Source organism: Haliaeetus albicilla, chromosome 5 (genome assembly GCF_947461875.1).
Source record: "Haliaeetus albicilla chromosome 5, bHalAlb1.1, whole genome shotgun sequence".
NCBI classification, from domain to species: Eukaryota; Metazoa; Chordata; class Aves; order Accipitriformes; family Accipitridae; genus Haliaeetus; species Haliaeetus albicilla.
Genome location: NC_091487.1, coordinates 43,713,923 through 43,738,329, shown reverse-complemented (window position 1 = coordinate 43,738,329; position 24,407 = coordinate 43,713,923). Strand labels below are relative to the sequence as shown.

The 24,407-nt window shown below is 42.8% G+C and overlaps 1 protein-coding gene across 11 annotated transcripts in view; it reads left to right on the top strand.

Moving 5' to 3' along the window:
* The first annotated feature begins 1,335 nt into the window (after nt 1-1,335).
* PHF21A (PHD finger protein 21A) overlaps nt 1,336-24,407 on the top strand; it is a 138,614-nt gene continuing 115,542 nt past the window's right edge. For 4 of the 11 annotated variants that reach the window (XM_069784491.1, XM_069784490.1, XM_069784485.1 and 1 more), the window contains exon 1: nt 1,337-1,810. The gene's annotated coding sequence lies outside the window, so the exon portion shown is untranslated. Of the gene's footprint in view, nt 1,811-2,556; nt 2,643-2,702; nt 3,259-24,407 lie in introns of those variants that run through there. The other 7 variants (XM_069784488.1, XM_069784492.1, XM_069784489.1 and 4 more) reach the window with 4 other exon arrangements.

Below are 24,407 nucleotides of genomic sequence, written 5' to 3'. Positions count from 1 at the left end.
AAGAGGAAAGGAGGGAAGGGAAAAAAAAAAAAAGAAAAAGGCAGGGAAAGCTGATGCGCTGCCGTGTCCCCCCCCCCCCCCCCCCGCTGCTCGCACGAAAGCAAATGGCAGCATCCCCCGGCGCTGGAGTAGTAAGTTAATAAATAAATAAGCAAACCCCATTGCACGAACGGCAAGGCGGAAAAGCGGCGGAGAGGAGGAGGAGGAGGAGGAGGAGGAGGAGGAGGAGGAGGAGGAGGAGGGAGGGAGGGAAAACCCTCCCCGGCCGCACGGCGAGCGGGTGCGCTATTTCTGCGAATAACATGGCAGGGCCGGCGATGCGCCGGGGAAGGGAAGGGGAAAGGAGGGCGGCTCTTCCTGGGCGCGGGCCCGGGCCGCCCGGCCGCGCACCCCGCCGTGGTGCATCAGCAAAGCCCCTTGCATGAGGATGAGGATGAGGATGCCGCTCTTCCTCCCGCCCCCCCCCCCCCCCCCGCCCGCTCCCGCCTCGCCGCGGCCGCCGCGCCCCCCCCCCGCGGCCCTGTTGCATCAACTTCCTGTGCGGAGCCCCTCGCGGCGGGGCCCCGTGCGCGCGCGGCGGCTCCTCCCGCCCCCCCCGCCCGCCCGCCCCAGCTTCCTGCGCGCGGCCCCGCGCTCGCCCCGCCGCGCCCGCGCGCCCGCCGCCGCGGGCCCGCGCCCGCGCGCGCCGCCCCCGCCGAGCCCCGCGCGCCGGCCGGCCGGGCGGGGGGAGGGGAGGCGGCGGGGGGGGGGGGGGAAGAGGTAAGGGGGGGGGGGGAGCTGGGGGGGGGGCGCGCGCGCTGGCCAAGCCCCCCCCCCCGTCCGGTGGCGGCGGGGCGGGTGCGGTGCGTCCGCCCGGTGCCCCCCGCCGCCGCGGCCGGCGGCGCCGCTCCGGCAGAGTTTGGTGCCCTACTTCACTCTACTTTAGTTTCACTCACTTTACATCCGGGCTTTTTCCCTAGGCAATGGGGGCCGCAGCACAGCCCGTTCCTTAGGCAAAGGGAAATAAATTCGCCGCACCGACACGTCAAGTAGTCCCCCTCAGGAGAAGCCGCCGAGCCCGCCCTCCCGCCCTCCCGGCTTCCCCCCCCGCCCCGCTCCCCTCACTCCCGCCTCTTCCCGGCCCGGGCTCGGCCGGCGGCGCCCCGCCGCCGTCGCGGCGGCGGGGGGCGGAGTGGGGTGGGGTGTGTGGGGGGGACGACGTGGGCGTGGGCCCGTCGGTCCGGACTCCCCCCCCCCCCGCCCCCCCTTCCCTTCCCTCGCGGGTCTCCGGCGGCGGGCCGGGCCGGGCCGGGGCGGGCGGGGGCGCGCGCGGCGGCGTGTCGGGAGCGCGCCGCAGGCAGGCAGGCAGGGAGGGAGGCCGGCGGCGGAGGGATCCCGGCGAGCGGTGCTGCGGCCGGGCCGGGTGAATGGGATTGAAGAAGAGTTCAGCTTCTCGGCTTGTTTTTGTGTCACAGTTTCTCTCCTCCTGCGCCTCTCCGGCTTCGTGCCTCCCTCCCCGCCCGCCCCCTCCTCCCCGCCGCAGGAGGAGCCCCCCGCGGAGAGGGGGAAGGAAAAGGACCCCACAGAGGCAAGAGCGAGCGAAGAGGAGGAGGAGGAGGAGAAGGGAGCAACCTACCATCTTCCACTCCCCGCTTAGCTTAAAGAAAGTGAGAGGAGGAGAGAGAGAGAGGCGCCCAGAAGAGGGGGACAGGGAGGCCCGGAGGAGCGGCGGCGCCGGCACCCTCCCCCTATGAAGAGTCCTCCCCCTCACAGAGAGGTCCTGCCAGGGGGACCCCGGCCGGCCCGCAGCAGCACCGCCGCCGCCAGCAGGGTGTAGTATCCCACCTTTCGGATTCGCCTCCTCCTCCTCTTCCTCCCTGCCCCCCCCGGGCGCCGTCCCCCCCCTCCTCCTCCTCCTCCTTTCCTCCCTCCTTCCTCTCCCCCCCCCCCCCGTTCTCCCCCCCCCCCGCCGCCGCCGCGGGGCTGGGGGCGCCGAGGGATGGCGGCGGCGTTGGGGGGGGGGGTGTCTCGCCCCGCACTCTCTCCGGCCAACTTGGCGATGAGGAGCAGCAACTTCGCCGCGGCCCCCGGCCCCTCCCTCGGGGGGGGTGGTGGTGGGGGGGGAGAAGAGCGGAGCGTCCCGGGGCGCCGGCGCGGCCCCCCCCCCCCCTTTCCCCCGGCCTCCCCGGCGGGCGCCCGCAGAAGTTTGCGAGCGGGAGCGGGAGAGGTGGAGGAGGGTGACACTTGGGGTAAAAGGAGGAGGTGACACATTGGGGTTGGGGGGAGGAGCAGGGGAAGGAGATGACACATTGCACTGGGGATGGGGTGGGGGAGGGAGGCTTATCCCCTCCCCTCCGGTTTCCTTCAGGATGATTATTTCCAGGCCCTTTTCTCTCGGTCGGGTCCTTCGCCGCGATGCTGTCGGGGAAGTTTTATTATTATCTGGGAAATGATGCCGCTTTCGGTGATGGATAATTCGTAGTAAAGCCGCTGCTGCGGTTTTTTTTTTTTTTTTTCTCCTCTCCTCTCTCCTTCTTCCCTCCTCCTTCCTTTCATTCGTCTTTGTGGCCCGAGCAGCGCCGGGAAAATTCCGTTTCTTCTGCAACTTGTTATTCTGGAGCCGGGCCTGCCCCCCTCGCCCTGGGGCTACCCTTCCCGCACAGGTACGGAGCTCGGGGCCGGGGCGCCGCCGGGGTTTCCCACTCCTGCTCCGGCACAGCTGCCGGCATTGGGGACGGCTACTTCTTTATTTTTATTTTTTCCCTCCCTCCTGCGTCTGCGTAGGCGGAGTGGGGTTCTATGTGGGACTCTGCCATTTGGTCTAGTCCTCTTGTGTATGCTCCTTTCTTCGCTTGCCTTCCTGCGGGATAATTTTTTTTTTTTTTTGGTGGTGGTGTGTGTTTTGTTTTTTTCTTTCCTGTATTATTCTGAGCTTCGCTGTCGGTAGAGCTTTTCCCCCCAGCCACCTCTGCAGTTTGGTGGGTGCTGGCAGGATTGTACGCCGAGGTTTTTAGGTGAATTCTTACTGGATTAATGCATGGAGCTCTTCATTCAACTTCTTCTCAAGTGTCAAAAAATGAGGCTATGAACAGATGTGTTTCAATATGGAGAGATTTCCAAGTTCCTAATTCTTGGGGGTGGAGGAAAGAGTGCCATTGGAGAGTGGCTTTTGTTTTCGATTGGTGAACAAATGTCATCACATTTCAGTCACGTGCTGTAATATTCTTTGTTCAGCTATCAAAGTATGATATCTGCTACACCTGTTCCCACTTTTTAATTGTAAGTAACGGTGATTGCCTGCAAATCTTATAACTGTGGATAGGGGCACTTCCCCTCTGTCTCCCCCTCTTACCCCCTGGATGTTTGTTTGGGCCCAAGCACTGAGCTTGACAATGAACTTTTGTTCACTGTGGAGACTGCATGTAAAAAGGTCCCACTGGGGGTAATAACTTGCGTGTCACGAGAAAGTTGTGTACTGTGATGTACGGTAGGTCTGAGCATGGAAAAAAATCAGGTGGGGACATGCACTCACTAATGGCAAGGCTCTATTAAGGGGTAGTAGGCTCCTTTGGGCCAGTGAAGTTTCTTAACTAGGTATGCTGTTGCTTGTTACCGGGTTAAAGGACAGATGCTCCTGTACAGTCATATAAACAGATAGGTACATCTTTTTTTGCTTAGCTGTAGATTTTTCAGCTATCAGAAATAAAATGGATTTTGGTTGTCTGTTTACTTCCCCCCCCCCCCCCCCCCCCCATTGTGCTCACTTCAAACAATGAAGACACCTGCTTAGTTTCAGTTTTGTAAGTCAGCTTCCTCTGGCTTTCCTGTGCTTGCCCGGAGCTAGCTGGTGAGGCTGGATACGCTACGTAGCGGGGGAATGTTTAACTTTGACGAAAAGAGGCTTATTTCGGGGCTTAATTTGTGAAGAAAATAACATGCTTTTCAAAGCCTTGGAAAAAAACCCATCCAAACCCTCAAAATCTAAAATTCATGACTTCTACCCGGTTAATGTGTAATGCTAAAACTTTTATATTAAACTTGTTAGTGATTGCGTGTACTATAACTTTATAGTTTATATTTAAATAGTGATATTAAATTACTAGTAAGAACAGGATCTTAAGAGAAGGAAAGAAACAAAAAAATGTGCATAACTACCCATATTAGTTGGAGAAGTTAATTACCACACTTTTGTAGAAAGATCACAGGCTTTGGGGATTTTATTTATATCTGGGCATGTTTCACAATAGCTAAATGAAACTGGTTCTTTGGGGGCATTTTTTCTTACTATTTTCTAGAAAAAGGAATTCTGTAGCTCAGTAAATGAAATGTTAAAACTGTATTTAAAAAAATAGATGCAGTGCTTCTTGCATGTTTTTAAGCCTTTCAGCCGTACTGTGGTAGAGAAATTGGATTATTTTATGGTGGTTACATCAGCTAGAAGTTTGAGCTGATACAGAGGGAGTATGAAGCAACCTCTTTATCCATTGATTTCATGTTGCGTAGTAGCATGTATAGAGTATCACTTCAAGGTCTTAAGAGACCCGTTGTCCAGCAGAAGGTAGGTGCTTGGTCACCGCGTACTTACCACCAGCTGGATGTCAACTATGTCATACCCCCAGTTTTTAGCCATACTGACCTGAGCAACCAGAAACTTGGAGTGGGTCCCATTATGGGTTTTAGTGATTTTTCAGTTAACTAACAAAGCTGACGTGGTGTATAATTCAAAATGTCGTGTTAAGGAATATTTTGTTATTGATAATTATTTTACCATTAGTCATCGTAAGATTAAAAGCTTTCAGGTAAAAATCTTTGCTCTTCTCTATGTGCATCCTGAACTGGATTTGTTGTGAGGTGGAAGGCATTTGAAAGTGGTTTTCTTCTTTTAGGGAATGAAAATACAAACTTCCCTTCAAAGAACTTAAATAAAGCAAAAGTAGGAAACTGAAACTTGCGTTCCTCAGAGGAAAAATGCTGTTGTGTTTTCCAGCCTCACCAGTAAGATCACTGCTTTCAGTTTAGGTTTTGTAAAGATCTCTCTTCACCCTAGGCCATTCAGCTTCAGCTGTGTTTTGAGTATTGGGCCTAAATAGTTCTTATTCCAACTTCACTTATCTTTTTAGAGATGAGGTTTTGTGTGTGTCTGTTAAACTTCACTGTAGAAATAATAATTAAAAAAAATAATTCCTTGGACTGGATCTGTACAAAGGAGACAGTTTTCATGCTTTTTTTTTTTTAAATAAAGTGTGTTTTAATGGCTCCTTAGAAAGTTGTGAAATTCTGTGTGCAGTTGGAAAGCTTTAATAATGAGCCTAGCTATCACTTGGGTTGTTCATGCAGTTTGTTTATAATGGTCATAATTGCCTATGAGCACATAGTAGTTGTTCAGTTCCTTTATACTTTATTCTTGGAGCTGTGAAGAACTTTATTCAGTCAGATGAATTGATACTACTGGAAATCATTTACAACGGAAATTTCTCTTTCGTTTCAGTACCAGTTTGTAGGAACCTTGATGGACTATCTTATTTCATGTGTTATGGGCATTTTGTGCAGGTACCAGAAACTCAAGATGAATGTCATGTGAGAAACACATGTTGGTGACTTAACCTTTTTACTATTGTTTCGGGTTTGTTGTTTGTTGGTTTTGCTTGTTTAAAATCTTCCAGAAAGAACTTCATAGTGTGATAGGGCTTTGCTTTTTGGAGGGCCATCACATGGTGATGTGAGCTGTAAAGCAGACCAGCCTTCAGGAGAGGCTCCTGGTGTAGAAGGGGCAGTGCTAAAAACCTATTAGTAAGCTTCTAATAGTATTTCTTCACTGTCCCCTTCACCCTTTATACTCACAACTGTGCAGTCACATGCGTAGCTGTATACTATAAGTGTAAGACTCCACAAAAGGCCTGGCTCCTGTACGTTCGTGAATTGCCCTTGTTCAATTACTCTGTGCCAGAAAGCAGCTCACATCCTGTTTCTGATGTATTTTAACTGCACAAAGGTTATTTAGGAACAAACCATATACTGGAAAGGTGGGGCACTGCACAGAAAAGGGTTTTGAGATGTCTGCTGAATGCAAGGGGCAAGATATTTACTTCTGTACCCTGTAAATAGAGGGTGAACTGAAGGATAGTTTTTATAGGTATCTTACATTAATATTTCATGTTCAGTATAGCACAAAGCCAGTGTCTGGCATGTGCTGGTAGTAGGGATATGCATTATGCAGGCAAAAAAGAAGTTTGTTTACATTTGGGGAGGGGGAACTTTGTATTTTCTTATTTTCCTTTCTTTTTTTCTTATTGCAAATACAGTCTCATTAAAAAAAAAAAAAAAAAAGGTGCCCTGTGTTTCTCTTACAAGTTTTAAATAATTTATGGCTCCTGGACCTTACCAGGTTCCTCACTGGATTAAAATTGGTAAAGTATGATTTTAAGTGTGTTTGACTCTGCTTTTGTTATGTCAAAACCTCACAAAAACAAAGTGGCAAGTGTAGGTATTGAAAGGCTATAAAATGTACAAAAATCGAAAGAATTTTTAAAAATGTACTTCGTGCTGAGGAAAAATGCACCCATGTGACAATCAGGCTTTATAATTAGGATCACCTGTCCTTAAAATAATTTTTAAAGCTGTAGAAAGTTCCGAAAGGTCCCTTTGGTCTGAGAGGATTGCCATGCCTACTGCCCTAACAAAGCCCCAACTTTACCAAAGAATCTTTTGTTTTAATACTTTGATCATGCCAGGCTTTTGAGGAAAGAATGCACTACTTGATGCAGGCTTCTCTGCAGCATTTATTTTCAGTTTTACTGTTTATATCGTTTTAATGTCTCTGTTGGTATTATCAAGTACCCTGTGTCTTAAAAGCCCTTTGCCTGGATGGTTTGACCTGTTATTCGTGCCCTCTTACCTGAGGTTTCTTGTTCATTGTCACTGCAAACACGCACTCTTTGATTAGAGATTGTATGCTCAAAGCGTACTTTAAAAAAAAAACAACCCACATCAGAACCTCCTCCCCACCCCCCCAATACTACTACCCCCCACCCCACCCCCCCCAGCCCTAGCCTAATGTTTGTTAGTACTGGTGGGAATGCATTTATAGATAGTACATAAGGAGTGAGGCTCTGCTTAATGCGAGCTGTGTTGTAGCTGTGTTCACACAGCTTCTATGCTTTTTTTTTTAATGTCAGATTTCTTAAAATGTGTGTTTTCCAGATTCTGCCCTTCTACCTGACAGTATGGTGCTTGTAGGACAAAAGGGAATCTTACCAAGTTCACTTGCTACAGAAATTGTGTTGCTTGCCTCTTAACTGAGGGACTCTGCCATTGCACGTGTAATTAGAAATATGTTTTGAAAATGTAGCCAGTGTGTTTCTTGAACGGGACTATGGATGTGTGAATAGTTAAAACAAACGAGGGCACATTTGAGCCTGTGACTCTAAGATGGCCTGTGCTTGGACTCGGTCTCCAGGCCTGCGAGAGAACTCTACGGTTGGTTCGGTTTCGTTGTTTCTGCCTGTGAAATACAAGCTGTCAGTACAAAAGGGAGAAGGAACATTGATTCCTTTCCTTGTTCCCCTCCAGCCCTGTAGATCCCAGCGTCGTTAACTATGTGGATCCCAAAGGCAGTGTAGCTGTAAACAGTTAATTGAAGAGATCAAGTGGTATCCTATTGAAGCCTTAAATTGTTTTAACAAAACTTCTGAGTAATTGCAATAATTATTTTCTGATAAGCTGGCTGATAGTAACTATGGCAACAGCTGTCTTTGGCCTATGGACAGTATTGCTGTATTGACAAAACCTTTAGATGCTCCTGAGGCCTCTTGCCTCTATAGGGAAGTGCATCAGGATGACTTTCAGGTGACTGAAGCATCACCGTTTGTTTTTCTGTTGCAATGGGACGCTGCCTTTCTCTTGGGTCAGTCTTGGTCCTTTTTCTTCTGCGTGTTTTGCGGGTGCTACCTGCTAGCCTGGAAATGCTGCAAAGACTGTCTTGTTCTGCAAGGACTAGTGAAACATAAGTACTTAGATGGAATGATATATGCATATTATTGTTTTTTAATAATAATAATCCAGAGCTCAGGGAAAAGAAAGGAGGACCTATTCATTTTGATCCCTGGTTGTTTCTTTCCTCGATTAAAACCTTCTTAGAACAGACTGGTAGGGGGAGCTGCCCTTCCCTTTACTGAACTGAAGTACAGCGTATTCTTCTCTGAGGCCTACGCTGAGATACAGCTATTTAATTTTCAGCTAAGCTCTGCTTCTTTTTGGAAGAGAGGCAAGCTCCTGCTTCAGTATGTTGTAGAAATGGAGGAAGAGAGTAATTTGTTTCCAGATTACTAAATTCTGGACAGGGAGAATATGACCCTCGCCAAACATACTTTTTCTATTGATACTCAGAAGAGCACTCTTTAATGTTAATAAATGTAGCAGTCTTGGGCTGGGGGGGGAGGGGAATCTTACTGCACTTTATACTAAAGATATTAAAAAGCTGCGGCCCATTCTGCATGTTTAAAAGTAGCTAAACTGCTGATTATTCTTTGGGAATTACTGGTTAGCTGATGTTTGTTTTTACTGAAATCTTTGTCCTCTTAACTTTGACGTTTGAGAACTGGATATCAATCCAGCTTACCTGATGATGACTAGCAGCTATCTCCCTGTACGGTATCTGTATGTTGTTTGCTGGCCCGTGGAAGTGTGCAATATGGCCTACATCTGGTTTCATCTTCAGTAAGAATGTGGCTCATGGAAACTACAGGCCCCAGTGTGCAGTGCTGTGTTTTTATCTGAATAGCCTGCCTGGATTGCGGTATACTAATGCATCCTGGGGCCTGTAGTTTTCATGAGCAGAAATTGGAGATTTGGGGTGACAAGTGAAGGATGCTATAGCGTTCTAGAAACTAAGTTGTTGAGAGCTTATGCAGTTCTTAGTTGGTCAGCTTAAACCTGTGCCGCTACTACTGTGCAGCAGCATGTATTTTTATTTACCAGTCAAAGACAGTTTATAGTTGGGTAGTATGTTTAGGGAAGTGCAGTTGATGAAAGAAGTCCTCCAACTGCCTGTGTGTTTTTGTACAAAGAATATATTAATAATTGCACTAATACCTTGCTTCATCTGTGACTGCAAGTCTCCTGCTTGGTACTCTGAAAATTTTTAATGTTTCAAGGCAACGTTATGGATGGAAACATTTGGCAGAAGGAGGCTTCTGTTACTGGCAATATGGCTGCCATGTTCTCCTTTCAAACTGCTGCCCAACCGTCGCAGTGGAATTCTGTCAAAGCGAAAGGGGATTTGAACAGCTTTTTACCTGCTGAGATCTCACCGCTCTGTTTCCTGAGGTCGAGCGATGACGTAGCTGCCTTACGCAGCAGAGCAGGGGAGACGGTTCGTGTTCCTGCTGGGGGGGTTAATGACATCATCACTGGTTACCAAGGAGACGCAGGGTCTCAAACTCAGGTCTTGGCAGGTGCCACCAGAAGCAGAGCGCATCTAGTGGTGTTTGGTCGGTGTGTTTGAGCCCTGACCACTACGCTTGAACTCGCATCGAAGCGGTGAAGTGTTTCTGGAGTAGGGGTAGGGGAGTAGTAACTTTCAGAATGCTTATTTTTTTTTATATCTGAGAATTATGTATTTTCACACAAGACGTTAACTAATAATGTTCAGTGGGATTTGCTAAAGTGAACATGGACGTTAATTTGATTTCAGTTGTTAGGCCAGTAGCAAATTTAGTATTCGCTGTAGTCTCATGTGCCATGTTTTGGGTACTGCAGTTGTCTTGAATTTTTAAGTGAGCAAACACTTAACTTTAACTGATCCCAGTCAATTTCTACAATATGAAATAAACTTTTTTGATGCTTTTGGAGAAATTAATTAGAGCTCCAGTCTTGCAAAAAGTCATGTGTATTTTACTTTCAAGTCCTGCAGAAGTCAAAGAGAATATCTGAATGCCTAAAATTGGAACCTTTATAAGTAGTAGTAGGGTCAAGACCTCCAAATTTCTAATGCTGGAAAGCAGCTTCTTTGTATTCACTGTAATTAGCTTATATCTGGGTCTGTGTGGCAAAATTCTTCTTTTAGTGAGTGTCCGAAAATTCCACTCAGTATAAATTTAGAGTTCATATTTGCTTCATAGTTGTGGGGGGAAAAAAAAACCCAAAACCAACAAAAAGTTGCTCTCTCCTTCACCTGTACAGATTATAAATATGACAGATATGATATTTGGGTGGTAATAGCTTCTTTGAGGCAGGGAATGTATTTTGTCAGCATTGATGCATTGTACACACTGTACATTGCTGACACTTCTGTTTAAAACTGATAAAAAAAGGTAAATCTATATGGAGATTCATCTAAAACCTTACATATGCTGTAACTGTAATAGAGTTTGTAAACAGTTAGTAATAGTTTTCTTTAAGTGTTCCCAGCCCCTTCACAGCCCATGTGGAGCAAATTGCTGACAGGACACATGATTAGCTGAAATAGTTACTATTAGTATATTGACGTGATTAGAAAGGCTGTCATTGTTGCCGTGCAAGGATGAAATTCCCTTTCATTGGCTGATTAGGCCTACACAACAGGCAGGAGAAGAAACCAAGATAAATCTCTGTGTAGTGGAGTGATGATGTATCTTGTCCTTCAGGGATGTTTTACCCTCTGTAGAGAGCCTGCGATAGTGCCCTTTGTAATGCTGCTGTATCAGGGTATTCTAGATAAGGAACATGGGTAACAGGGATGTACAAAAGGGTTTGATGCATAGTTGTAACGAAAAACTCTTCTGTAAGTATTTCTTATCTCATAAAAGCAAATGTGTCCTGATCTATGAGGAAATCCTGGCCTTGCTCAAGTCGATGGGAAGCTTCCCAGTTGAATCGAGAGTACCAGGATTTCATTCTTTTCCCCAGAAAAGGTAGTTTTAAGTGGATTTTGCAGGGCTGAAGTACTTGACAAAGTTTGAAGAATCTGGTGTCTGTTTAAGATGCTGCCGCTGGCCCTTGGGGGATCTCGTACCAGGTACTTCGTCTTCTAGTGTCTTTGCTGTTCCTTTAAAAAGTGGATAATATTGAGCTCCTGTAATGCTTTGTAAGAACTTGGAATCTATTTATTCAGGGCTTTTGCTTAATTGCTAACACAACAAAATTTTACATGAAAGCCAGAAATTAGTCCTTCCTGTATCCAAGGAATACTTTTTGTCTGTCTCTTCCTTCTTGCCAGTGTGACAAAACTGCCCAAATTGAGATGTTCAGTCTGAAATGTGAATAACCTGACTTGTGATGAATTAAAAAACAAAACAAATGAGCAAAACCCCAACAAAAAAACCAGCACCCCCCCCAACTAACAAATCTTTCTCATAACTTTATAGAAGGACTACAATGGCCTACTAATAATGAAGCTTTTTGCTAATTTGCATCTAGCTGGAGCTCCACATACCTTACTGTTTCACTGCTGCTTAGCTTGCAGCAATTGTCTCTGATAAGCATCTTTATCATGTAAATCTATTGTTGTGTGTAGTATGAATTTGCTGTATTAAGGATGCTCTTGTCAGTGACCCCAAATGGAAAGGATGTGGCTACCTGAGCTTCCCTTATTACCCTTTCAGAGAGTACATTCTGGTCAGGAATAAATTGGGAAGCACTAGCAAGGTTTGCACTGTTTCCGAACACCAGGTACCTGTCCTTGAGTCAACTGCAATTCTCCTCCCAAGGAGGAATCCTACCATACCATACCCCTTATTTTGCATTCTCGGAGAATCCTGCTGAAATTGGTGGATTCGTCACCATGGAACCCGTTTCAGAATCGGAGACTTAGTTTCTGTTTCCCACCTGCATTTTGGCATATTTCACTAGCTCTACTTTTCCTTTGAGTTTTGTGCTCTGAAGTAAATGTGGACGTCTCCCCCCTTCACATAATTCTCATCCCTGTATGGCAGTTTCTTCTTGGCTTAAAACTTGCAGTGTCTTCTCCCACCTTACTTCTTGCAGGAATTATATTTGGATGCCTGGCTGTTCATGCAGAACTCTTAATAGATTGTGCAGTGTTTAATTTAATCAAATGTTTTTTCCTGTGATGATGAGCTGCAGTTTTTTGCAGTCAGTCAAAACCTGATGTTGTTGGCCTGTTAAATGCATGCTCCATGTTAGTTCCTCACTGTAGTAACAGCATCTTCTCAGCTGCAGAGTTGATTCGTTCAGCATAGGTCTATGATTGTGTGTATACCAGTACCTAAGTTGTTGTTTTGCACTGGCATTGTCATTGCTACAAAGTTGCATGAGCAAAAATACTGACCTTAGGTTTGATCCTTCCTGATGTGAGATAAACACCTATGATTCCTCAAAACTTGGGACCTTCTTTCTGGTTTCCCTTTTCTAACTTAATCTACACTTCTCTGCCTGTGATTGGTTTTGTCCAAAAATGCTGATTTTTCCTTATGCAGAATATATTGTTAATATAATGGATGATTTCATCATCATGTATTTAAGCTGTCTTACTCTAAGGCTTTTGAAAACTTAAACTAAGGAAAGGAAAAAGTATCTGTTAAATCCCTGTTTGTTTGTATGTAGAAAGTACTATATATGAGACATGCCCATATTTTTCTCTTGGGTATATCAGAAACTCCCTGCAGCTTCTTCAGAAACTCTTGCATAATATGGGAAAGGTGGTAAATACCAGCTGCATGCTTTTTTCCATAATTTTTGCCACTTTCCCACAGATGCAGGGTACATATTAAGCCTTCCGCTATGAAACCTCCATTGTGTTATAATTAGATTTTGTTTTTTCTACATTGCTTTCCATGCTGTGGTCTTTGGTAGTCCAGTAGGCAGTAAGACTCATATGGGCTTCTTGGGGATCAGAAGTTGTGTTAGAAGGGACTTAAAATCATACAATAAACTTTCATGTATGTTTCTGGTCCTCATATGGCTTTTTTCCCCTCTACTGTGTAATAACCATAGTCTAAATTGAGAGGAGCTGGGATTTTTCTCAAAGGCAATTTAAAAGGGAAAGAAAAAAAAAAAGCCATCCTTGAAACAGCAAGGAGAAGAATATGTAAAGATGAGGTGATGAGAGGAGTGCATGAGAATTTCTCTCTGTGTGTGTGGAGGGAGATGTGTTCAAAAATCTTTTCTAGCACAGCAATAGGACTGTAAAAATCTGGGCATTAATTTTTAGGTAACAGAATTTGCTTAAAGAGTAACTTTGCGAAGAAGTTACCATAACGATGGGCATTATGCTGATACCACAGCAGTGCTGTGATTGTAAACTTATTATTGCGGGTGTTGGTCTTGATACTGCTGTGGCATATGCAGTAGTTTAGTGCCCTGCACCGTTTTGTCTCATCTTAAGTCTCTGCTGTGAAGGTAAGCCTTCTTGCCATATGGTGGCTAACTCCATCTCCTAGGACAATGTTGGAGTGGGGCTGTTGTGTATGTGGAATCAGTAGGTCCCAGGAGAGCAGGTGAAGGTTGTGGTGATGTTGGTGTGAGCGGACATGAAAGAGGAGTGTCCCTTAGCAGCACATTACTGCCTTCTTTTCTGGGTGAAGCACCTAGGGATAGGTCCTGGCTCCTTGGGAATAAAAATAATTTGAGGGAGATGGAAAATTGACTGCCACCAGCAGCCTCCTTCAAACTGCTGATCCTTTTGTTTAAAAAGCGTGATCGTACCATGCGCCACAATACTCTCTTACTCTCTATCAGCACTGTAAAAGTTGAAAATGGTATTGCCTTTCAGCTGGTTATATTAGCCACTAAAAATGGATAATTCTACAGTTTAGTCTTCCTAGTTTAAGTAAACAATCAGTTAAAAATCCATGGCAATCAGTGTGAGTAAAAATGTTTTGGACTGTTTTTTTTGTAGCTGAAGTCTACTTTCATCGTACAGCAGTCTTGCACTCAGCTTTTCTTCTTTTAAACGCTAATTGCATACTTATGTGATTCCATGTTAGATTGGCACAGTGATTCGGTGTTATGTTTATGTGATATAGCATGTAAATCTTTCTACTTGTATTGAATAATCATGGTTTTGAGAAGAAAGGAACTTCTATTAAGTGTATGGTTACTTGAATTTTTCCTTTCAGATTAGTGACTACCATCAGTACTCCCACACTGAGTGTGACTACCCCAGCTACAAATACCATTCTCCAGATGCTACAGTTCCCATTTGTATGCTTTTGAGGAGAAGGAAGGAAAAAAAAAAAAAAAAAAGGTTTTTAAGGGGTAAGGAGGGAGAATACAATAAAAGGGGAAGGGAAGACAGAATTTGAGGTTGATACCTGTGCCTATATATTCACAGGGAGCAGTGAGAGTGCCAGCTGACTGGAATGTAGGGGAAGGAAGATCAGAGCACATCAGTGTAATAATTTTGAAGTGCTTCCTGTTGACTTGTTAATACTGCATGGAATTTGGCCCAGGCAATCTGCTGTTGTGAATCAGCATAGTTTATTCACTTGAGTATAGGTGTGCCTGTTATTATTTGAGAATCTGCTCCACTTGAAAGATAACAGGTCAGTCTGGTAAGTAGTATTATTCCCTTGTTTCAGATTAGAAACTGAGGCAGAGAGAAACTGATTTATTCTGTGATGCGGTAAATTTATTGAAGAACTTAAGCTAGGAACTGAGGCCCTCACTTGTGTGTTTAAGCCAGTAAACTGCCTGCTTCCTTCAAGTTCTGAATGTTGCTATGTTGTAAAGAAAAATGAGCCTAAAAACAATTTACTGATTAAGTATGGGTGGTGTACAAATAAGTAGTGTTTGCCCCAAAGGAGGTAAGATTCTTGTAAAACTGGTTGTACAAAATAAATAGGGTACTTTGGTTTTGAAGTTTTGGGTCTATTTTTTTATTAGGTTATCTTGGGTTGAAGGAAACGTAGAGGTTTGGATGGGGATGGGAGACATTCTGATGCATCGGGGAGATAATGATCAATAAATGTGAATTTGAAATCCAGTGAAATCTGAGTTGCATAGGTAAGCACTGGTGCCAAGAAACAGTCCTGAGTTAAGTTCTGCAGAACCTGAAAAAAATACAGAAGAAAGATGGTGGTGTTGAAATTTTTTTTTGTCCACCTTTCTAGCTCCCTTGCGTTATACTATAATTAATGCAAGAAATTGCATATTACTGTGTAGGCATGATTATGTTTTTACAGATACTGTTACATGGGCACACATCCTAAATGTATCCAGAGGGTCAGAGTTAAGGTTAGTGCTTACATTTACAAAGCCGAAACATCTCCAGAATGTACTTTGTCTATGACTAATGTGTGAATGAGGTTCCAGTAACTTTACTGCATAATATCACTGTTCTGTATCATACTTTATGAGTCTGGTACAAAGGAATTAATATAGCTAGTTGCATGGAATGGTTCAATGCACAGCAAAATTAACACTGGGTAACTAGTGTCATCAGTGCTGAGGTCTTAACCACTTTTTAAAACTATTCTGTGTACAGCTTATGTGAGCAGAATTCTCCAATCCTCCAAAGTGAGTACTGTTTGGGGACTGATACCTTGTTGTGTTAATTTGGACAAATGCCTTTTCCAAGTGGAAAATCAGCAGAGTCAGCAATACCCAAATTTCTGCATCTGTCCCCGTTGGCTGGGTCCAGCATTGCTTCCACTAACTATTTTAGTGCTGCCTAATAAGGACACTATATTCCAGTGCAAACATGAAAGGTATGGCTCCCTTTTTGTTTTATGCCTTGCTGTCTACTGTAAATAGCTCACTTACAGGTGTGAGTCTCATGTTTAGAACTCCATATGATTGATTCTGACTACCCATGGCATTAGGCTCTTGGGCTCTGGTGGGATATTGAATTGTGATCTTTTAAATGTGTGTCTGTTGTTCTGGACTATCTCCAGTTACAACCCGTAATGACACTGCTTGTGGTGTCTGCTGGTGTCTTGGAGTATTTGTGGAGCTCAGGAACTTTGGCATATGCCCCTCTAATGAAACATTAGAGTTGTTCATGTTTTGAGACTCTGGTTCTGTATAAGCCTGGGGTTGACTTTTGGCAGTAAGCTGGTTCAGTACAGTCTATACTGAAGTGTTTTTATGTTGTGACATCTCAACTCCGTAACTGTGGAGACGGCTTCAAGGCCAAATGCAAGGCAGCTTCAGTAACTACCGTGTCTCGTACTCTACGATGTGACTTCTGTGAAGTAGAACTCTGGTTTTGGCGATCTCTTGATTTATAGATGGGTGTAATGAAAATTCCTGGAGTAACTTCCTGTGTTAACAATTTAGTGATTGGCATGCTTTTCCTGTTCATGTGCAGCTAGTCCCACTTACATCACCACTGTTTAATGAAATGATGTTTCTAAAATAATTCTCAGGTATATTGCCTTGGCATTAAAGGCCTGAGATCCAAAGAGGTAGTGTTGGCTGGCACTGTGTTTTTCAGAGAGAAGGCTTTCAATTCTTGTTCTCCGTGTTGCCAAAGGAAGCAGTTATGCTTTGTATGCAAACGTCATGGAAATGTGAAGTAAACCAATGTGAGAACTGTATTGCACTGGAAGGGTCAGCCTGCATCACCACTAAGACCAATGGCTTGGAATTACAGGCAAATGGGCATAAATCTAGAGACATTTATACAGTTGTCCACTTCTTCCTCTGTCTCCACACAGCCTAATGTGTGAGAAGAGAAGGTGATGCATCAAAATCATTGCCAGTATTTTGGAATATATCAGAGTCAACTGAGTTTTCTGTGCAATAGTTGAAGAAGTATCAGCAGATATGGGAGAGACTGAAACTCCCGTTGAACTTAAGAGGAGAGCAAGAGGATAAGCATTTGTTTTCTGTTGTAAGCAAAAAATGTGAATGAGATTTGAGAGGTTTCTTGGTACTGCTTAGAGCTCTTTTATACCTTGCTTTGTACTAGAATTTGTTCTCAGTGAGAGATGGGGCACTTCAGAAGAAAACTTTCTAAGTTATGTATCTGGAAGACAAGTTATGCATCTGTGACGGGCTTTACTGGTGGGATGGAGAAGAGTGAAGTGTTGCCCCATGGATGATCAGCAGAAGCAGTGAAGCATGAATAAACTTGGTACACACACGTTATGATTAAATCTTCCTGCGGTTCTCTTGGGGATACCAACAAATTCAACCTGAAACATTCAGCCTATGACAGCATAGAGTGAGAAAGCATCTAGTAAATCTGAAGTTCTCAACTACAAATAAGAGTGCCAATTTCTTTGAATTGTTAGTTTGTAGTGCTATTTGTTGCCAGTGTAGTCTGCGCAAATGATCTTTAGGATGACAAGGGCATTATGTTGCTGTTTTCTTTCAACAGGACCAATTTCAATGCTATTCCTGGCCTAGATAACAATCCCCCCTCTCAAAACAAAACAAAAGAACCCCAAACCAACCTGTGTGATTCTGTAAGCAGAAGGTTATTTAAATAACAAAATGATACTACCCCCTATGTGAAATGAAAACAAAATGTAGCGCAGCCTGAAATTCTTATTTTGTTGTCTTTTTGTGTGACTTAAGAGATTTCTCATATAAACTGGATTGTGGTCAGCCTTCTCACCAGTATAGCTGAGCAATAATTTTATTGAGGCAATGTCTGTGTCTTCATGAAACTGATCACAAAGCTTCTGCTCTTTTTAATACATTTTTATCCTTGATACTTGCTTGTTCCTGATAAGGATGATAAGCTTATTGGGTACATCCATCTTCATCTTACTGTCTGCAGCAATACTGAAAGGTGGTGTATACCGGACACTTGCTTTGTTTTCCAGACCAGTTGTAATTTGGGCTCTAGAAAATGAAACTTCTGTGTTTCTCACAGATTGAGACCTGCTTGTTTATCCTACATGGCTTTCAGCTTGGCTATCTTCAAAAGCTCATCTGTCAGAAGAGAAAGAAGCTGACAGTGATGAGAAGGCAGACATTCACCAAATTGTTTAGGCAGTGCTTTCTAGCAGGATTAACAGTACTTCCTAGCAGAATTCTGTTCGATGTTTGTCCTGGGCCTCAGCTTGAGGTTATGCATTTTCTGCAACAGTACTACTTCTTCAGCTAGACTTCCTTACTAAAAAGGAGAGCATCCAGTACTGTTCCAGGGTCAGACAGGACCTGATGACTTTGGAAAGTTCAGTTTTCTTTGGGAGGAGTCAGACATTCATCTACGTGTTCCCTTTGAATCCACTGGTTCAACAGATTTTTCCTCTGGTCAGCTGGGAGGAAGCCAAATTGTTGCCAATCTTAAATGGGTCTTTGTAGTTTTTCCAGCAAACATCCATGGCTTATGTTTAGTGCTGCTTTCCAGCTTTATGGGCCTTTCTCGGTTAGGAGAGACTAACTGCCTGAGTCTTCTTGGGTTGACATCTGGATTAGTGAGGGGCTTACAGGAGAATTTTTCAGCAGTCTGATGGGTTATGTAAAAACAACCCCCGCCACACCCTTGAATATTTGATCATGTCTCTCAGTGTTGCATTATATTACACAATAAGCACAAACCAGTTTGATTTCTGCTTCAGAAGTTACAATTTCTGCTTTTAACATTACATGCTTGAATTATAGCCTGCTTTATTTACCAGAAGAACCAACCTCCAAAACAACCCAAGACATACACTGGTATAGCTGCTCAATGTGATTAAATGTTAGAACTAACATACTGTGCTGGACCAAATGTCCATCTAATCCAGCATCTTGCCTTTATCAGTGGCCAGCAGCAGCAGCTGACTGAGCGGTGTAGGAAATGGGTGAATTCTGTCAGCTGCTAAAATATTAACAGTGAATTTCTGACAGACGCTTGCTTAGCCGCTGCCTGAGATGGAAGCTACATTTGGGCTATTGCACTGTGAATAGCAACATCAAACTATTTATAGGTGAATTTATTGCTGCCTTTTTGAACTCATTTATATCCGTGGCTTTCATAGTGTTCCACAGCAGCAAGTTCCATGCAGTTTACCTGCATTTTCTGTGTGCATGATGGGTTGATGTGAGAAAAATAGTTTCATTTGTTTTAAACATGCTCCCTAGTTGTCATTCCTCTCTGTACCATTTCTAGCTCTTCCCTTTTTGAGGTGGAGCAGCCAGAATTACGTGCAGCGTGCATCACAGCAGAATGTTCCTTGTTTGTTCTCTGTTCTGTTTCTAATACCTTCTGAGATTTTCTCTGACTTCTTGCTGCTGGGAGTTGAACTGTTGGCTTGCAACAATCTCAAAATCTTTTTCGTAAGTAGTAATGCCTAGTTTAGACTCATCATTGTGTATTTATAGCTAGGGTTGTTTTTCCCTATGAGTATGTTACTTTGTACTTGTTGACAGAGGACAATAAAATTACAAACGAAAATCAATCATTCGATATTATCAGATCCTCTACAACTCTTTGAAGTTTGCTTTAATTTTAACTATCTGGAATAATGGAAAGCATCATAATGTCTGCAACCTCCCTTTTTGCCAGATCAGTTAAAAGTATGTACACAGACTCAACCCTGGTCCTTGTTATGGTAACTTCCCTGCTTTTTGACTGTTTAGTGTTTTCTTTATTTTCAGCCTCTTAATATATTCTTAAGAAGGGGAAGGTACGTCATGGATTTTGCTCTAAGGTGGTGTGAGGTGTACAAATGGATTCACCTTCCTTTTGGTTTTGATGCAACGTGGTATATGAACCTTTTGCTGTTCAAGACTTACATATTCCAGTGTCCCTTTTCTTTTGCTTTGAAGTTGGATGTCCAAAACCTTAATTTCATCAAGATTGCAATCTTCTATATGAAAGCTTAGAAGAGAATGTTCCCAGATGTGAATTGTTTTTGTGGGTTTTTTGTTTGTTTTTAATGATAGTTTAAATGGCCACTGCTTTGTAAGCTTAGAACCGTGAATTATATCACCTCCAGTAGGTAGCGGCATTTTCCATGCCTCTTTTTCCGTTCTTTTCTCTTCCAGTTTGTGGAAATCCCTGTCTTCCTTTTAAACCAAGTCTGTTACGTTTTTTGTTACAACCAGCTGTAAGTTTATTTTTTGAATAAATATCAAGAACCCACTGCTTATCTCTTTTTGTCATCTTAGTAGGACTTTCATAGTTTTTATTTGAAACTCTGGTTTGAAAGCCAAAACTTCTCACTCACCGAGCATTGACCTCAATGAGATATGATCAGTTTTAAAGGCAGTTTGACTGTCAGGCAAAGGGCAGGTGTTAACTTTCATAGGTTTAATCCTTGTTTAACTAGAGCATCTCAGTTTGATTTTTGGGGGGAGTTTGTATTAACTAGTTACATTTTTAGGAAGGGGGGAACAGACACTTCCCAGAGAATAAATATTGCTAAAAAGTAATGCTTCTTTTGATTATTATGCTTCTACATGTGAATTTACCTTTCCCTTGCTGCTCTTAGTATTGATTGGGGATTAAATAATTAGACTGACAGAGTAGTACATGTGTTCTTTCTTATCATATCTGAGGGGTAGGAAGAAGGGCTGCAACAGACACTTCTGTCCAGAAGACTTCTAGCCTGGAGGACAAGAAGACTAATGCTTCATGTATGAACATGCAGATGTGACATCCAGACTGTAGCTATTTACTTGCTGTAAGAATTGCATCCTTTACTTCAGCTTTGCTCAGTGTGTACGCATTGTACAAATTTTCGGATATCTAGGTGGTTTAGGTTATTGGTGGGGGAATCAACCCCCTTTCAGCTTCTTTGCTATTTGTGCATTTGGTAATTTGAATTATAATTTTACATTATTATATTCAGAAACTCTTAGCAGCTTGTGCTCTTGTGTGGGTGCATACTTGTGATGCTTTGCAAGTTGTGGAAAAAATTTTTTTCTTTGGTACGTTAGTATTAATCTGTTGTGGAATTTGAGCAGTGTCTAGTGTTCTGTGTGACTGCAGCAGGAACTTAATAACTGCAAGAAGTTTAATTCATAAAAATTACTGTTATCTTGAATGCTTGTATAACAACTTTTATACAGATTTTGAAAAAGTAAGATTGACAGTTCTGGATGCTCATGAATGAGAAGTCTGAATAACGTGGTTTGGTTTTGTAGCATGTGTAACCTAAGCAGCTGAAGCTTGTCTCTACCTGGACAAACCATTGTTTCATGTATTAGTGAACTTTATTCAGACACTCCTAAAAACATACAAAGCCAAGAAATTATTATGTGCATTGTTACAAACCAGGTATCGTTATTGTGTGTTTGTATTTGGAAGATGAAACACTTTAAGTGACTTGACAGAGACTGTTCAAATGAAGTAGTTCTGAAATTGGCAGCCCATGTTGCTGCTGATCCCAGGGTCCTTTGGTCCATTCACTAAAGAACCATCCTGTCCTTTTCAGAAAAAAAGTACTTCTTAGCATTCTGCCTTCTTCCAGGACTGGAGCCTGTAGTGTGTATGAAAGGATGATATATAAGCCACTTCCTCCACAGAACCTGTGCCAGATATTATGTGCTTGTTAATGCAACTTGAGAAAATAGAAAGGGCTGAAATAATTGAAATTATTAATGTTTCTCCAATAGATGATTTGAAAATATGCCACTTAGCACAGGTTAAAATGACAATAGGGACTATTATTCACTAGGAGTGACTTTTGAGACATTAAATGCCTCTTGTTTTAGAATTCTTTAAAATGCTTGTGTTTGTTTTGGGAACTTAAATACCTCCTGTCTGGTACAAGGATGTATGTTTTCTTGCAGCAGAGAGGGCTGAAAAGGGTGTGGAGAGTGGTGTCCTCCTGCTTTTCCTTCCTTCTAGGGCAGGTGTTTCTCAGAAGACCAGGGACTGAAATAAACCTTGTGATTTAGTTCAGGTATATTGTGCAGAATAAAAGGGGAAACAGCTGCTCAGATTTTGAGATCAGAAAACAAATCTGTAATGGGGAAGAGAAAATGGGTCTTTCCAAGGTGTGTATATAAACTTGTATATAAAATTGTTCTCACTTGTCCATCTTTCTTGTGTTGCTTGTTGTCTAATAGTGAGTTCTTTAGGACTTTGTCATAAATGTTTTATGTATCAAGTGTTGTTGGGGTTTCCATTGCAATGAGCTAGTTAAATCACTGTATAAATAATTATATATTGAAAACTTGCATGCACTCTGGGTTGGGAAATCTTTTATTTTTGAATTGCTGTGGACCGTTCCCTGGAAGGAACGAACTGGTGGTGATTTTGGGGGGTGGTGGTTGGTTTTGATTTTCTTTGTGGGGATTTTTTTTTTTAAAGAAAAAGTACAATGAAACCATTTTTGCCTCCGGTGTTCAGGTAAAGTGTGCATTTCTCTACTTACCTCTAAGCCTTTTTGTTCTTTAAAGATTTTTCTTTCTTTTTTTTTTTTTTTTTTTAAATGCAGTATTCTGATACATGTTTGATGTCCGGGATGTTACTCCTTTTTGTTTGGCCTGGCAAAGATGAATTTTGAGACTTTATCTGTACCTTAGTTCATGCTGTTGTTTCTCCAGTAGTTTTGTGTCAGTCTCATGAGACTGCATTGCATCAAGTACTTTACCCAAAATGTCATTCAGGGTAAAGCTACTAGAAAATGTGGTTTTTATCTTAGTCTCGTTCCATCTTGCCTGGATGAGAAAGTTCATGCTATATAGGGACAAAACTTTTTTTTTTTTTGTCCTGAACCTGGTTGTTGCAAAGCTACAAGGTAGATTAGGAATCCTAAGAGCAGAAAAATGCTGAATTAGATAAAGTAAAAGGCTTAAAGTAGTTGTCAGAATGGGATTAACCTGGCAGAGAAATTGAGTTCTCTGTAAGAGAACACTTGAGGTACTCGGGCCACCACTTAATTGCACTTTTATTTAATAGCTTTGTATGAAAATAGGGGAGTAAGGAATTGGTGTTGAAAGAAGAGAGAAATGTGTGAATGTGGAACCAGTGTTGGACTTGTGTATCTGTTGAGAGAATGGGGAAATCTGAATGTTCAGAGCCCAGCAGGAAGCAAGCGAGAAGGGATTTTTTCCCGTTAGAGGTATGCTGTGAAAACAGTGATGCAGCCTGGCAGACTGAGTCCTGTTGCATTCAAGGAACAAAAAAACAACAGCCGATGATGGCTCAAAAGCTGCAGGGTAGCTGGTGCTGTAAAGAAGAAAAAAAATTAGGGCCAAATCTTGCACAGTAAATCGTGATTCCCTCGTCTTTTTTTAAAAACAGACACTACAGCTAAAGGAAGTAGAGAAAAAAAGCTGATGCTGGAATGATCTGGTAGTTTAAATCTGAAGGGAAATGGGGAGAAGGGGTGGACTCCTGCTCACCTGCAGCAGCACTGCACACAGAGCCTACCTGATTTAGGCCTAGTGACAGTTATGTCGGAGGCCTTGGGAAGGCAGATAGCTCAGCAAGCATGTTTTGTGAGTGTGACGTACTCGGGAGCGTGTACAGCCTGCATGCTAAATGCGAGTGGCTGGATTTGACTTCGCTTATAACAGTTCTAAGAATGTAATGAAATCCCTTCTCGCTCACGCTTTTATTTTGGGATGAAGGGGGAGAGAAAAGAGCTTTCAGTGCTCTGTTTAGTTGAGAGTTTGAAACAAGCATGTTTTACCTAATTCTGTTTACTGTCTTTTTATTTAGACTACTTGTAAAACATGTTGATGCCTTTAAGTGCTCTGTCATAATTTATCAGTACACAAAACTAGAAGCTGGTGAAAACCCTAATGATGTTTATTTTCTTTATTTAATCTATACACAGAGCATACTGTACTTATTGTTAGAGGGTCTTAAGCTTGTCTGGTTTTTGGTTTGGTTTGGTTTTGTTTTTTTTTTTTTTTTTAGTGGGTCTCTGTGCTCAGGAGATCAGGAATGCCAAAATGTCAACACAGGGTAATGAAATAATAGTTGGTGAAATAAAATAAGTTTGACTAAAAAGCAAATCAAATTCAAATGTAGAATGAGAATGTTTTTTAGTAAATGTTAGCAAGCTGTACTTAGAACAGGTGTTGTATTTATTCAAGAGGAGAGGAAAATGTGATACCTTTCTGGTAGCAGCAGAGGGTCCCAGCCAGCTTTTACAGGTTTCAGAGCACCCAAGAGAATCAACAGAAGTTTGAGACTTTTTTGCATAGAACTGTGTAAAATTAAATCACCAGTATTCTTTCTAGAAAAAAATAACTTCTAGCAGGTGAGAAGCATTACCTTTTTCGCTTGTTCTTAAAATCTGAAGACAGATTAAGAAACAAATGATTGTTCTTTGATACTTTTGTCATGTGAACATCTGTTCACTAACAAATCATTTTCATATTGTCTTCTGACAATTATTCAGAAGCCTGTGGCATATTAGAGCCAGTGATCTGTAGTGTCGTAAAGGCAAGAATTTATGTATAGTTTCTCATTTTGAGCCATCTTGCTTCCTGTTAAAACAAAAGTTCTACAGAAGATAAAATGAGCTCCTGTATTCTTTTAAGTATTTTTCAGTATCATAAAATACAGAACATAAGAATGTACTTCAGCAGCTAACTTTCAAGTTTATGCTGCTGTACTTTATATACATGAAATGGCTTATTTTTAATGC